This window comes from Passer domesticus, chromosome 7 (assembly GCF_036417665.1).
Source record: "Passer domesticus isolate bPasDom1 chromosome 7, bPasDom1.hap1, whole genome shotgun sequence".
NCBI classification, from domain to species: Eukaryota; Metazoa; Chordata; class Aves; order Passeriformes; family Passeridae; genus Passer; species Passer domesticus.
Genome location: NC_087480.1, coordinates 52,334,303 through 52,347,297, shown reverse-complemented (window position 1 = coordinate 52,347,297; position 12,995 = coordinate 52,334,303). Strand labels below are relative to the sequence as shown.

At 42.9% G+C, this 12,995-nt stretch overlaps 1 protein-coding gene across 12 annotated transcripts in view; it reads right to left on the bottom strand.

The window, feature by feature from the left end:
- ST3GAL3 (ST3 beta-galactoside alpha-2,3-sialyltransferase 3) overlaps positions 1-12,995 on the bottom strand; it is a 188,563-nt gene that overhangs the window by 26,442 nt on the left and 149,126 nt on the right. The gene's annotated exons all lie outside the window — the stretch shown is intronic.

The window sequence follows — 12,995 nt, the reverse complement described above, 5'->3', positions numbered from 1 at the left end:
AACAGTGGCCTTGATGTGTGCTGCACTCCTAGACAGCCTTCCCTGGGAGGGGCTGGTGCCACTCTGCCACATGGCTTCCCATCCTTGCTCACTGATGGCTTTGCATCATTGCTGCCCATCACTGACACCTTTCCAGGTGTCAGCAGGCACAGCACAGAGTGCCCCAAAATAACCAGAGGCTCTGTGTTCACAGGACTAAGGGAGCAATTGTGTTCCAACATTTCACTTCTGTTTGGGTTAATTCAGAGCAAGGCACAGGGAGGGCGGAAAGAATTTTAATTTGCTGACCAGCTTCTTGGGCAGGATAATCTGACTGAACACCTCCTTGAAGCATTGAGCCATCTTCCCTGAGATCTCCATGACAAGAAACAGACACTATACAACATAAAAAGGACACATTCTGGAATTCATTATACACACCAATTTTGAGTTGCTTGCAGCTTAGCAGTGACTTTATAGCTGCTCTCAAAGTACTGATGAAAATGTTGATTTTCCACTGCAAAATCCTCAGGAGCTTCCTCTGCCCAGTAGTGATTACCCCTGTAATTACGGACTGGAATTCCGCCTCAGCCAATGCCTGCTGCATTTCACACGCTCCCTGTCCTGTGCTCAGCTCCTGTGAACTCTCACACCACATGTTGCTGAACACCTTACTGAGCGTTTTTTATGGAACAATCCCATGGATATCTTTAGCTGCTCAATTTCATACCCTGAAATTGAAACTTTGGCAGATGGCTCATGCTACAAAAGGCATTAACAGAGCAAACCTGAGGAGGGTGCACGCTGTCATCCAAACCAACACCCCAGGAAAGCCAAATCCCATTGCTACCTGTGCCCCCTCAAAACTGCCCAAACATAATACACTTTTGACAACCAGGGCAAGCATCCCATGGGTTTAAGTTCACATTTCATCAATGGCCAGGTGCCCTTGGGACCCTAAATGGAAAAAATTCTTAAGTATGACTCAGATTCTTTCGTCATAGTAGAATTAGAAAGAATGTCTGGTGTCAAAGTCATCTAACACTTTCCATGATAATAAGAGATTTTCAGCCACTAAGTGATCCCAGAATTAAAAAAACAAAACAAAACAAAACAAAACAAAAAAAAAACCCAACCTTTTACAAATATTAATAAAGTATAACAACATTGACCAAGGGATTTGAGGGATTTGGTATGCCAGCTGGGTTTTGCCTCCTTGTGAAAATTCATTAAAAATTGGATAAATATTAAACCTTTGGAATTTCCTAAGGGCACACGTAAAGTAGAGGCTTTCTAGTTCCAGGAAAGGAGGGGGGAAAAAAAGAAAGGTCGCAGACTCCACTTGCATTAAGCATGCTCCAGGTCTTACAGAAATGAAGATGATAAACAAAAATTGTGAACAGCTACTCATTCAGTGAAACCATCTTATCATAGGCTTAAGCAGGCACACCCTGGAAAAATAGTGTGTGACCTTGAAACTAAAATAAATTTATAAGTTCAATTAAGATTTCACATACACCTCTAAATATGGTATTGCCCAAATTTTGTGAACAATTCAAGCCAAAGATCTGCAAGCTATTTAAAGTGGACAAAAGATGTCTTTTGTTTGGACATACACTCCATAGGAGAGTCTACATAAGTCCTGGGATTTAAGTAGGTTTTCCATGGCTTTTACATTACACATAAAACATTAAATAGAAAATAAAAAGAAGAAAAGTTATAAACATTTGAGAGTTTTTTCCTTGCTGCTGCTGCTGGAGCTGAAATAACCAGACCTACCACTGCTGTCCATCTTCCCAGTGCTGTGTGGACCACGAGGACCACACCTGGGCTCCTCTCAGCTACTTCAATGCCAGTGCAAAATAAATGGGGGTGCCCATCCCTAGCTGGAAATACAACCAGTCTGCTTTACTCCCTTCTATTTAGCTCTTTCTCTTGTTGTTTTTCATTACTATTTCCTACGCATTTCCTTCAGCTATCACACTGCTCTGAAATTGCTCTGGCTTCTCCCTTCTGTGTCATTCCTATTTGCTCTGTGTCCTTCCCTGGAACTTCACCGAGCAGTTCCCCTGAGATTCGTTTTGAGGGACACCTGGGGGAGCCTTCCATTGTGGTTTTCCCGCTGTAGTTTCCAAAACAATTACAGGGAGGAGCACGGAGTCTCAGCAGGCAGCTCTCACTTCCACCTCTAGAGCCGGCAAAACCCCGTGCAGCGCTAAAGAACCAAAAACTGTTTTCCTGGCTTATAGTCACTGCAATCCCAGCCTGGTGGTTTGGCTCCGCGAGCCCCGGGGTTTTGTTCCGCAGCTGCGGAGCCCGGCCAGCCCCGGGCTCCTCCGGGCCGCGCAGCCCCCGCCGAGCCCCGCGCTACCGCCGGTGCCGCGCCCCGGTGGATGCTCAGCCTGATCGGACCCAGATGTTCAGAGAGCTTTCCAAAGCAATTACTTCCCTTCGGGGAACTCTGTCCCTTTTTTTTTTTTTTTTTTGGCTGGGAGGGGACCCGAGGAGCAGCAGGCATCACGCTTTTCCTGCCAGATTCGGGAGCTCAGACTCGCAGTTGGAGGTTGGGGGCATCCTCTGCTGTCTGCTGCAGTGCTTAAGGGTGGGCTTGTCACAATGAAGTAACTGCTGTCCTAATGAGCACAATGATAAACAGTCACAAAATTACTCTGAAAACTGCTTAGGCAATGTTCCTGCAGTGCCTCATCACCTCCTGGTACTGAGGTGGAAACCAGAAGGAACAGGCTGGAAATTGTGTATCCTTGTGTTAAGCTTCTACTGTTATTACTTGCTGGTATTACTGTGCACCTGGAGTCCCAGGCACAGATCAGCACTCAGGGTGCCAAAGGCTGCCAAAAGGAGCTTACACAATACAAGCATAAACAAACAAGCATCACAAACAGGCAGACAGGAGAACATGACTGAAGAACAAGCCTATGAGGGCCATGGCATTTTTAAGCAATCTTGGAGTGCTTGCAAAATTGTTTAATTGCAAAGGACATCATTAAAGGCTTTAGAGGAAAGTATTTTAAAAGTACAAAAGAATTTAGATAGGCCAGGGCTTTCAAGCCAGTCTCTTGTACAGTTCTCACCCAGCAAGATAGGCAGAAAGAGACACTACCTCTATAGACATCACTCCAGGAATAAACTGGTACAGACATAACAGACCAAAGAGAGCAGATTAGCAGGAAGGGATAAAAAGTGGCAGGGCTCACCAAATAGCTCCAGGGACAAGACAATCCAGCTGCAATCCCTCATTCTGTCCACTTGTAGAATACTGAAGGCTAATGGGCACAGCCAGTTGTAAGCTTTTTTTGTCTCCATTCAGTTTTCCATCTCCTGTTTTCAGATTTACCAAGGCAAATCACAACATTCTCTAAAATAAGATATGGAAACTCAGAGCCTTAGCCAAGAAGCACCTCAGTGGAAAATACAAACCACTAGAAGCAGGCTGAGTCTCCCACAATAACAACATTTCTAATATACTGAGCAAAAAGAGAGGTAATGCCATTGCATCCAGATGATACAGATGCTGCCTCTTTGACATTACTGGATTTATGAGTACAATAGCTCATTGATGATTCTAGCTCTGATGGGAAGGGGACAGGAAGATTGCAAAGATCACCTACATGCAACAAGAAGTCTGTAATGTAATGTATGTAATACTTTGCTGCAGAGCAACCAAATGAAGAGACTAGAGAAGGAGCCTGTGGTAAATTGAGATCACTGCTCTTTTGAACTTTGCTAACACCAGAAATTGAGAGGAAGAAGGACATGAGGAAAAAAAAAAAAAACAGTCAAGAGATGATGCATCAGTCACAAGACCTCACGGTGCCTGAGAGCACATTGTTAACTGGAATCTCTGCCCCCACCGAGGCTGGAATGTGGTTTATTCTCTGCCAGTCATCCACAAGCTCTCACTGTCACAAAAACAAGGTACAGCAAAACCACTGCAATCCATCTGCAGAGGCTTTTGAAAGGTTTCTGCTCAGGCATGACTGGATTAGATGTGAAAGGTGTGTTTCCACTAGAAAATAACCATCTTATCAGCCAGTGCTGCATTTCTCAGCGGTCAAGTAGACACAGAGGCCTAGAAAATGCTCTTCTGCAAGTGGTAATATAAATGAAGTTGCATCATTTGCACTGATTATCAAAGCAACAAGGAATTTTTAGCAACAAGAACAGAGGTGCTGAGAGCCTGCAGTCTGGGTTAATGGTCAATTGCCAGACCCACTAGCCCACACTTCAAGCATATTTACCCAACTTTCTCAAAGCTATGGAGAACCCCTCACCATCCTCTGCACATGGCTCTGGCGGCCAGCATTCATTCTGAATGAACCTATCTTCAGTTTCTAGAGCCTAGAAATGCTCTAGAGACTAGTTCCACTCTTATCTGCCCCACTGAAAAGCTCTCACTCTGCCTAAAGCAGGAGCATTGCTCAAGCCTTTCCTCATCTTCTCTTTGTTCTGCTGTCAAACGAGATGCAGCTCTTGGACTACCCAACAACACGATACTTGTAATTTTTTACCAGTTTTGTTTCTTCTCCCAAGGCATCCTCCCCCAGAACAAATCTAAAATCAACTGGCTGTAATTTACCAGGCCATTCCCCTGTCAGTATGCTCCATCTGCTAACTGCCTCACAGCATCTAAAAGAACTCCTGACAGGTTATAAAGCCCAGACATTTAGTTTTTACTAATGTTTCTCAGTGTGAAACCCAAATATATTTTGTACCTAGCAAAGAAAGGGCAGCAAAGCACGATGGAGACAAAAGCACCTCAAATCCTTGCACTACCAGAGCTTTTTTCTTTTTAAAGCAACAATATTTTCTTTGTTGATAGAGCTGAGCTAATAGTTCACTACACTGGCTAGAGATAAGTTTCTTTAGGCTTGATAACTAAGTCAAAAACCACAAGAGAAAGGAAACTTATTCCAAGCAGCAGCTGCAAACTTTAAACATTGTGCCAGACATGTAGCTTACACAGCACCCTGGCTACACATGAAACTGGAAGCTGTCCCGTGCACAGATACCGGCTCAGAGCAGCAGCTCCAGTGGTGACAAAATCCACCTGGGCCACGAGGGTGGCACTGGCGTGTCACACACCAGTTTGCTGTAACGCAGCAATGTGCTCATTCCCATGGATCTCAGGAAGTTTCTGCCCTGTTTACCTGCAAACATATATTGTGAATAAGCAGATAAGCAAATTCAAATAGGCCTACTGAATTTCCAGCTTCTTTTGACCTACATAACTGAGTGCCACAGCTAACCCAAATGCAGACACGTGGGCCTCCTGTGCGGCTGGTCTAACACCAGCTGCTGTCTTCTGATTCACAGGATTAAACAGCACAAGGCCAAGACCAGCTCTAAGGAGTCAGGAGAACAGAGCTATTTTTATGACATGTTGTAAATGAAAAGGAATTCCTCTTAAAAAAAAAAAGTATTCTTATGGTTTTATCCGTGTAACTGAGAGCAAAATGTGGTTCATAGTTGTAAGACAACAAAATGCTGTCAAAAAAGAGATTGTCCTGTGAAGAAAATGGAGCTTGGAACATGTCAGAGGAGCTGCAGAAAAACTGAAGGTTTTTCTGATGAATGCTGTTTCAGAAGTTGAAGCATAAACGATGGCTCACATACGGTGTGTCAGTAGATGTGTCTTCTATGTACAAACAGGGTGATGGATAGACTGTCCTACAGACTCTTGTTCAAAATGTAACCTGGATTTTGAGCCAAAATTTGAAGAAATATTCCTGTTCTGAGATGTCTTAGGAAAGATGGAAGTTTTTAGTGAAAGGAAAGGATTTAGATAACTTATGTTTGCTTTCGTGTTTTTGTTTTTTTTTTTTTTTTTTTTTTTTTTTTTGTCTGTGAATAACTATCCTTCAATTAAAAAATATCTAAAGTAGTAGAGTTTCAGAAAAATCCTAAAGAAGAACAGGCCATATATCATCATTATATACAGGGTGTTTTATTCCCATAAGGGACCAGCTCCTTTACTTCGTTACTATTTTTATGACATAGTTTATTAAATGTCATACTGACACAAAATCTATTAAAAGGATACCAGGGCTGAAAGGGTCAGTTCCACGTGTTAGTAATTGCTGAAGTAGGACTGTCTTGCAATTTCAGCTCAGGATTGCTGTCAAGAACACTGACTTTTCAATCATTCCACAAGATTCTTCTTGTATTACTATGTATCTAAAGGTTTTACAAACCACACTTTCACATTTAGAGCATCTCTGCAATACTTCATGTGTTTAACATCTCCTCAAGAGGAATCCTCAGTGTCTGTAACCAGGAGACCAATCCTCCTCCTCACATTTCCTCTCTGCTATCCACGTGCTCTGCAGCTCCTACAACTACTCATACAAGGCTGAATGTCTTACATTACAGAAATTAGTCCAAATCTCAATCTTCCCTCTCCACTACATAGCAGCTGTGTTCTAAGCAAGCCAGGATATAATTAAGTAATTAAGGATAACATCTGCACAGGAGAACTGAATTAACATTGAAAATGCAATGTTATTTTTTGCTTTTTTTAACTTTTGGCAGCTTGATTTCTATAATCATACAACACTTTAAAAATCTTGAAGTGCCAGTGTTTTAGGAATTTCCTGCCAGTTATAAACCCTTCCTTTCTCTGATGTCCCCACCACTCCTGCTCTTGCCATGTCCCAGACCAGGCTACTGCTCCTTCCCATTGCCTAGATGGCAGGGAGGAGGAAAAGGGGTTCCTGAGAGTCCAGGAGATGTTACCTGCTCCCTGGTCTGCTGCCCTTGCCCCAAACTCTTTGTGGAGAAGTGACTGATGAGAAAATCCTACTTGGTTCTTACATCCATGGAGAAATTGCATCCCAACTAACTGACAGGCAGGACAGGGGACCCAAAGTAGGACTGACAGCCTCTAACAGCCCCCATGGAACATCAGACCAAGCCCTGGGATTTCACAGAACAGCAGGAGCCACACCAGGCTGAAGGACTGGACAACCTCCGCAAAATAGGGTGGGAGATGTTTTTGGGGTTTTTTTTTCCTTTTTTTTTTTTTTTTTTCCTTTAACAGGGATACAATTGTATATTTTCAGTAGCCTCATCTTGAGACAGCTGAGTAATTTCAGCTGAACTTTCTGGCTGTGCCATGGAAAACATCAAAGATGCCAGTGTAAAAATGAAGCATTTTCCCCACCACTTATAACAGAAAATATGAGGTGATCCCAACTATGATCCCAACTACAAGCTCAGCTACCTGCTCCACTTACAACCATATGCCTGCTCAGAAGAAAAAAATTGAAAAAAAAATTTAAAAGCTGTCTTTGCAGGCTTGGGTGACAAAGCACAAGGGCATCCCAGGACATCCATCAGCAAGGTCTTTTTTGGGGAGCTGAACTGGTTCACGAGTTTGAATACAAACAGCAACTCATTAAACAACACATATTTAGACTAAATTCTTGGCACATTACAACAAAAAAAGCTAAAGGATCACCACAGGAAGAATTATGGCCTAAAAGCCCTCATTGCTTTCTGAAGCTATCTCAAAGTGAGACTCCAGGGAAATTTTTACATTGTTTTTACAGCACAAGTACACAGAAAATCTGTCTTCTCCTATTTTGGCATCTTTGCTGAAATGAGAAGCCAAATAATTTGTATATTCACGGAGTGTTCGTATAGAATATATACAAATTATTCAGTGTCCTCTAAGAGGAGAAGGCAGAAAGGTCAAAATAACAAGAAACTGGGAAGATGCCAGGAAGCTCCTGCCCTACTTTGTTTTCTAGACTCGCATTAATAATTAGTGTTTTACAGAAGAGTTTTTAAGTAAGATTATTTAATATTCTTAAAAGATTTGAATTTAAATAAACTGTAATCCAAACAGAACATTTATATTTAAAGAGTTTTTTTCCAAAAAGCAGAAGTGCTGATTTCTTGGGCCAGGCTCTGTATTTTCTGTCCTTGTCAGTTGTGGGCAAAGTTCACATAATCAAAAATGGTCACAATATAAGAGATGGTCAAGATGAGAGAAACTTCCAAGTAGACCTACCAAGCCCTTGTGCACCCAACAACTTGGCCATTTTCCTCCAATTTTATGCCTCTGACTAAATAAACAAAAATTAAGACATGAACGGTTTTACAAACCTGTCTTAATTAAGAAGAGAAGAAACACCATGAGACACATGGCATAAAATCACAACTGCAAGAATAGAAATACTACAAAAAAGAAGCCAGGTCTTTCCTGAATCCCTCTTGCTAACGGCCTTCATATGGCTTGGTCTATTTTCACTCCTGCTGTCAGGACAAGTGTTTGTGTTAAATCGCTGGGAGTGTTGAGCAGGGGTGCTGCTCAGTCAGGAGGGGAAGGAGGTCAGGGATTTGCACACAGGAGCATCCTTCTCTCCTGCAGAAAGAACTGCCATTCCTCTTGGGTAGAGCCAGAAGCACCACACACAACTGGAGCACAGGGGGAGAGACAAATTTAGGAAGATAAAAGCACACGGGGAGTTTAGCTACCTCTGTTTATTGTAGCAGACTGAAGATAAAGGTCAACCCCCTGTCCTGGAGCCCTCGGTGCTTCGAGGCAGAGAAAATGTTACAAATTGCTCAGACGGCTCTAACTATGCAAGTAATCCATGGAGCCTGCCAAGGAACACATGTGTTTCAGGCATAAATCGTCCAATCTATTCCTTTCTGAATTAACATCTGTCATCATGACACCATTCAAAATGACTGAAGACTGGATCATATTAACAACCACACATCTTGGATAAATATTTACTGTTCAGACTTTCTCCCCCCACCACTTTAAATAAAAAATGCAGATAGCAAAATTCCTGGAGCTGTGAAAGGGGAGTCTCTTTTCAGCCACTGGCAGAAAGCATGTGATTTTATTTACAAAATCAAATCAGTGTTTTCCCCCTGCTCTGTGAATCTTCATATCCCACACTGGTGAACTTACAGCATCCTGGGGTGTTGCAATGCTTTCCAAAAAGCTCTTCAGGGGAGTTCTGTTGTGCTGGAGGTTGCTCACCTCAGAGACTCCACAAAGCGTTCTCCCTCTGGATATAGAAACAGATCTGGCTAATTATGCCCCAAGAAGAGAAAAATTTGCCGTGACCTTTGCAGACAACTGGATAAAGCAAATAACTTTCTTCCATGACAAGCTGTCAGGTGTATTACTGGCTTGCTACCCTGCTCCTCATAGTCAACAAACGGGTCACAGAGAGTGAGGACAGGGGGTCCCAGAGTCACAGAACAGGAAGGTGGGCAGGCAGCATAAATGCAGCCTTGTCCTTTGTACTCCCAGCACACAGAATTTTCCCAGATACTGGATTAAGTCTGCATTACAGAAAAAAGATATCAGCAGTCAGTGCTCCCTTCTGCAAGAATGTCATCTGACAATCATAAGGACAGATTTCTAGAAAATTATGTGTGTTCAGACTGATTTTATCTAGTTGAGCTTCTAGCCACCACATTCTGCTATTTCTTCTCAGAAAGAAGAGGCTTCTCAGAAGCATGGCTTGAGAGGCTGAGAGAAATCCTGCTGAAATCTTTCTGGATATTCTGCATAGCAGGGAGCAGTGTTCCTCCATCAGCAATTTCTCCTTCCAGTCCTTTACCCTCACAATGTTTGAGTGGACCAAGATATCCAGTCTTGATTTCAAGACATCAAGTGCAAATTCATAAAGCCTGTAGGGCAGACGTAGCAAAAATACTTATAATGATATAAATGTGCTGCCTTTTTTGATCGTTTGCCTAGCTTCAGATATACTTCTTCCTACAAAATTAAAAAGTCTTGTGAGAAAAAATGTTCCCTCTAGGTAGAGAGAAAGACTACAAGTAAATCCCCTCAAAATCTCATGCATAAGCTAAATAAATTGAACTCTGTAACTAAATAAATTTAACTCAAATCTCTCAGACTAAGGGAGGCTTTGCAGACTTCAAATGATTCCTGTAGTCCTTAACTGAAGTGTTAACACAGAACATCTTTATTCTACTAGCAGTTGCACGAATAGCTGACACCCTCTGGGTGACATCTGAGTTTCACTGCTGGCCATGTCCTGGCACTTTTCCCATGTGCAGGATTGGCTGCATGGAGGAACATCTGCTGCACATGTGGGCCATGCAATACCCTCAGCAGAACTACCTGTGGCTGGGTGGGACAGACACACACCTTGCTGCTGGAGAGGCCAGGTGGAGGTGAGGCCATGCAAGCAGTGGGAGAGTTGGGGGATTTCTGAGAGCACTGTGGTGTGAAAGGGAGCATGACACAAATCCACAGGCAATCAGGCCATTCCGTTAGCTCTGCTGTTTATGGAATTGTGTGTGTTTCATGAAGATCACCGTCAGATTTGGAATTTCTTTCTTTACATTGGCTCAGCTATTCCGATCAAGGCAGGCAACCTGAGTTTTACAGGCACTATGACCTTGATATGCACCTACTGGGATTTGCATAATTCTGGTGCCTGAATATTGCCAGAGCCTGCCAAGCAGAGCGAGTGCAACATGAGCACCCTCCTGGTGCTTTTTCAAGACATCTGCACTAGCTCTTCAGCTGGCCCTCACACTGACTTTTCAAGAGTGGAAAAACTGCAACTCTAAATTGCCCATCTTTTTTGACTCTGGATGAGAAGGAAGGAGTGATCAAATATCTAGGCGAGAGCAGCAACTGTCAGTTGTATGGTCACAGACATCAGAAGAGATTAGATGGTGACAATATTAGGAGGAAATTGTCTCAGGATAAAGCAGGATGGTAGGCAATCCCAAAAAGGATGTCTTACTAGGGCAATGATACAGTTTTTTCAGGGGTAAATCTTGTTTGGGTCTCTTCATTTCAGAATGATGTACAGGAATAGAAACTAAAGAAATAAAAATCTGACTGAAGCTCTCTGGTTTTCACGTTACAGCTGGGATTACTGAGCCAGAAATGAAGATGATGCTGTCTTGGCAGATGTGGGATAAAGGTTGTTTAAGGACTGCTGATGCCTAGCATGGCTAAATGCTTCTCCTCCATTAATAAAAGTATAGGACAAGGATGCCTGGTGTTAGGTAACAGCAAGCAAAGCAAGGGAAAAAAAAAAAAGACAAAACCCATGCATAGTGTGGAAAAGACTAGAAGGACAGACACACCAACAATTTGTATGTTAATTTTAAAGAGAAACTGTCTAAAAATTGAGTAATCAATGATGTCATTCCTACAAGTATAGATACTTTGCAATCTTTTAACACCTGGATTTTTTTCATCCAGGAAATAGTGTGGCCATGGCTATTTTTTAATTTCTTCATCTGTCCCATGAGCTTAAGTAAATGGTTACAGACTTGTAGATATTAAAGGCTACCCAATCCAGGTGGACAAGTTTTATTGGCCAGGACACATCCACTTGGCAACATTGAATGCCATGAAGGCACATGCAAAGGCACCAGAGCAGCCCCTGCCACCAGCTGATGCCTGACAGTGCACTTTGAGACACACTGTGCATGCCTGGCTAGGAGCAGCTCTCAGCTATGCAGTGACCTGCCTGATCTCATTACGCTGTTGCAGGCAGGTATGTATGAAGGGCAAGCTCCAGCCTGCACCTTCCATACCAACAACCTTCCTTTGGGAATCTGGCCAGGAAGTCTCCCCCAAGGCCCACATTGCAAACTGGGTCATTTGCCTACTGAGGTTCCTGTATGGTCCTCACCACAGTGCTACCTCAAAGCTTGTTAAAAATCACAAAATACACAACTAAACTTTTGTCCCTGTTGACCACGACAGGGAGAATGTTTTCTATAGCATATCTACATGTTTTCCAGCCTCTCTTCTAACCATGACTAGGGAAAATTGGCTTACCTTCTCTCATAAGGCATCAGTGTTCATACTTCTCCTTAAATCTTCTGGAAATTGCTCTGATCTCCTAGGCCAGTCAAAGTAAAGGATTTTTTTTTTCATATGCAAGTCTTCCATGGTTCCCTTGGGCCACTCCCACCAAAGCACTGCAATGGTGAAACAGCTCCTGACCATGGCAGCACAACCCCCCAGGCAGTATGGACTAGCCTTCTACAGAGCAAGAGAGATCAGAACCTTAAAACCCAAACAATGATGTCAAAACAATCATATCAGAAAGACAAGCTAACTTCCAGCTACTCTCTGGCAAAGGAACATGGAATATTCTCTACAGAATGAATCACAGAGATTCTCCCACCTCATCTTCTCAGTCAGAAATTTGGTGGGAGCCAGAAAAGTCTGCTCGTGTTTTCACTTTCTTACAAAGCATTTTCTGTGCTTCAGCATTTAGTCATGGCTCAGTCGTCTTGACTGAGACACCAAATGACCCTGATGATGTGGTAGGGTATTCCCTGCTACAACTCCTCCTAGAATTCCCCTACACTCTGTGAGTGTTCTACTCTGTGAGTAGAAATGGTTTTTAAACCATGTGCTAGAACTACAGGACAAGCAACACTGAAAAGGCTTTCTTGCCTCTTCCTCACTGCAAGCCTCATCACGTCCCTTGAGCAGGCTGGCTGCCTTACTCACCAGCCATGCCTTCTTAAATTATACTTCTGAAGAGATTAGTTATAAACAGCTATTTAGGTGAAAACTCGAATTTGTGAAAGAAATTAAACAACGCTTAAGCTGACTTCTCAATTCAAAAGCTTTTCTTGTTTATGATGGAGCAGCTTCTGTTCCCTTTCAGCTGAGGCCAAGGAGAGCAGGACACAAGGTAATGCCCACCCAGGCACAGCTCCAAGCAGAGGAGATGAAGTTGTGTTTCAGCACAGGATGAGGCACCACAAATCCGTAACCAAGTTTTGCATTCACCATGCATTAAGAAAACTTGTAGTGGATGTACAGCTCCACCAAACCAGAATGCTGTCCCAAGAATCATTCCACATGTCTTTCTCACAATCCATGAAAACCCGAAAAGACCCACTGTACACAAGACATTTAAAGCAACAAGCCCCTTGGAGGAGAAAAGGGAAAGAAAATATTTGCAATTCAAAAGCAAACTCTGGAGGAAACCTGCCAATAGCAGTGGCCACTCAATTTG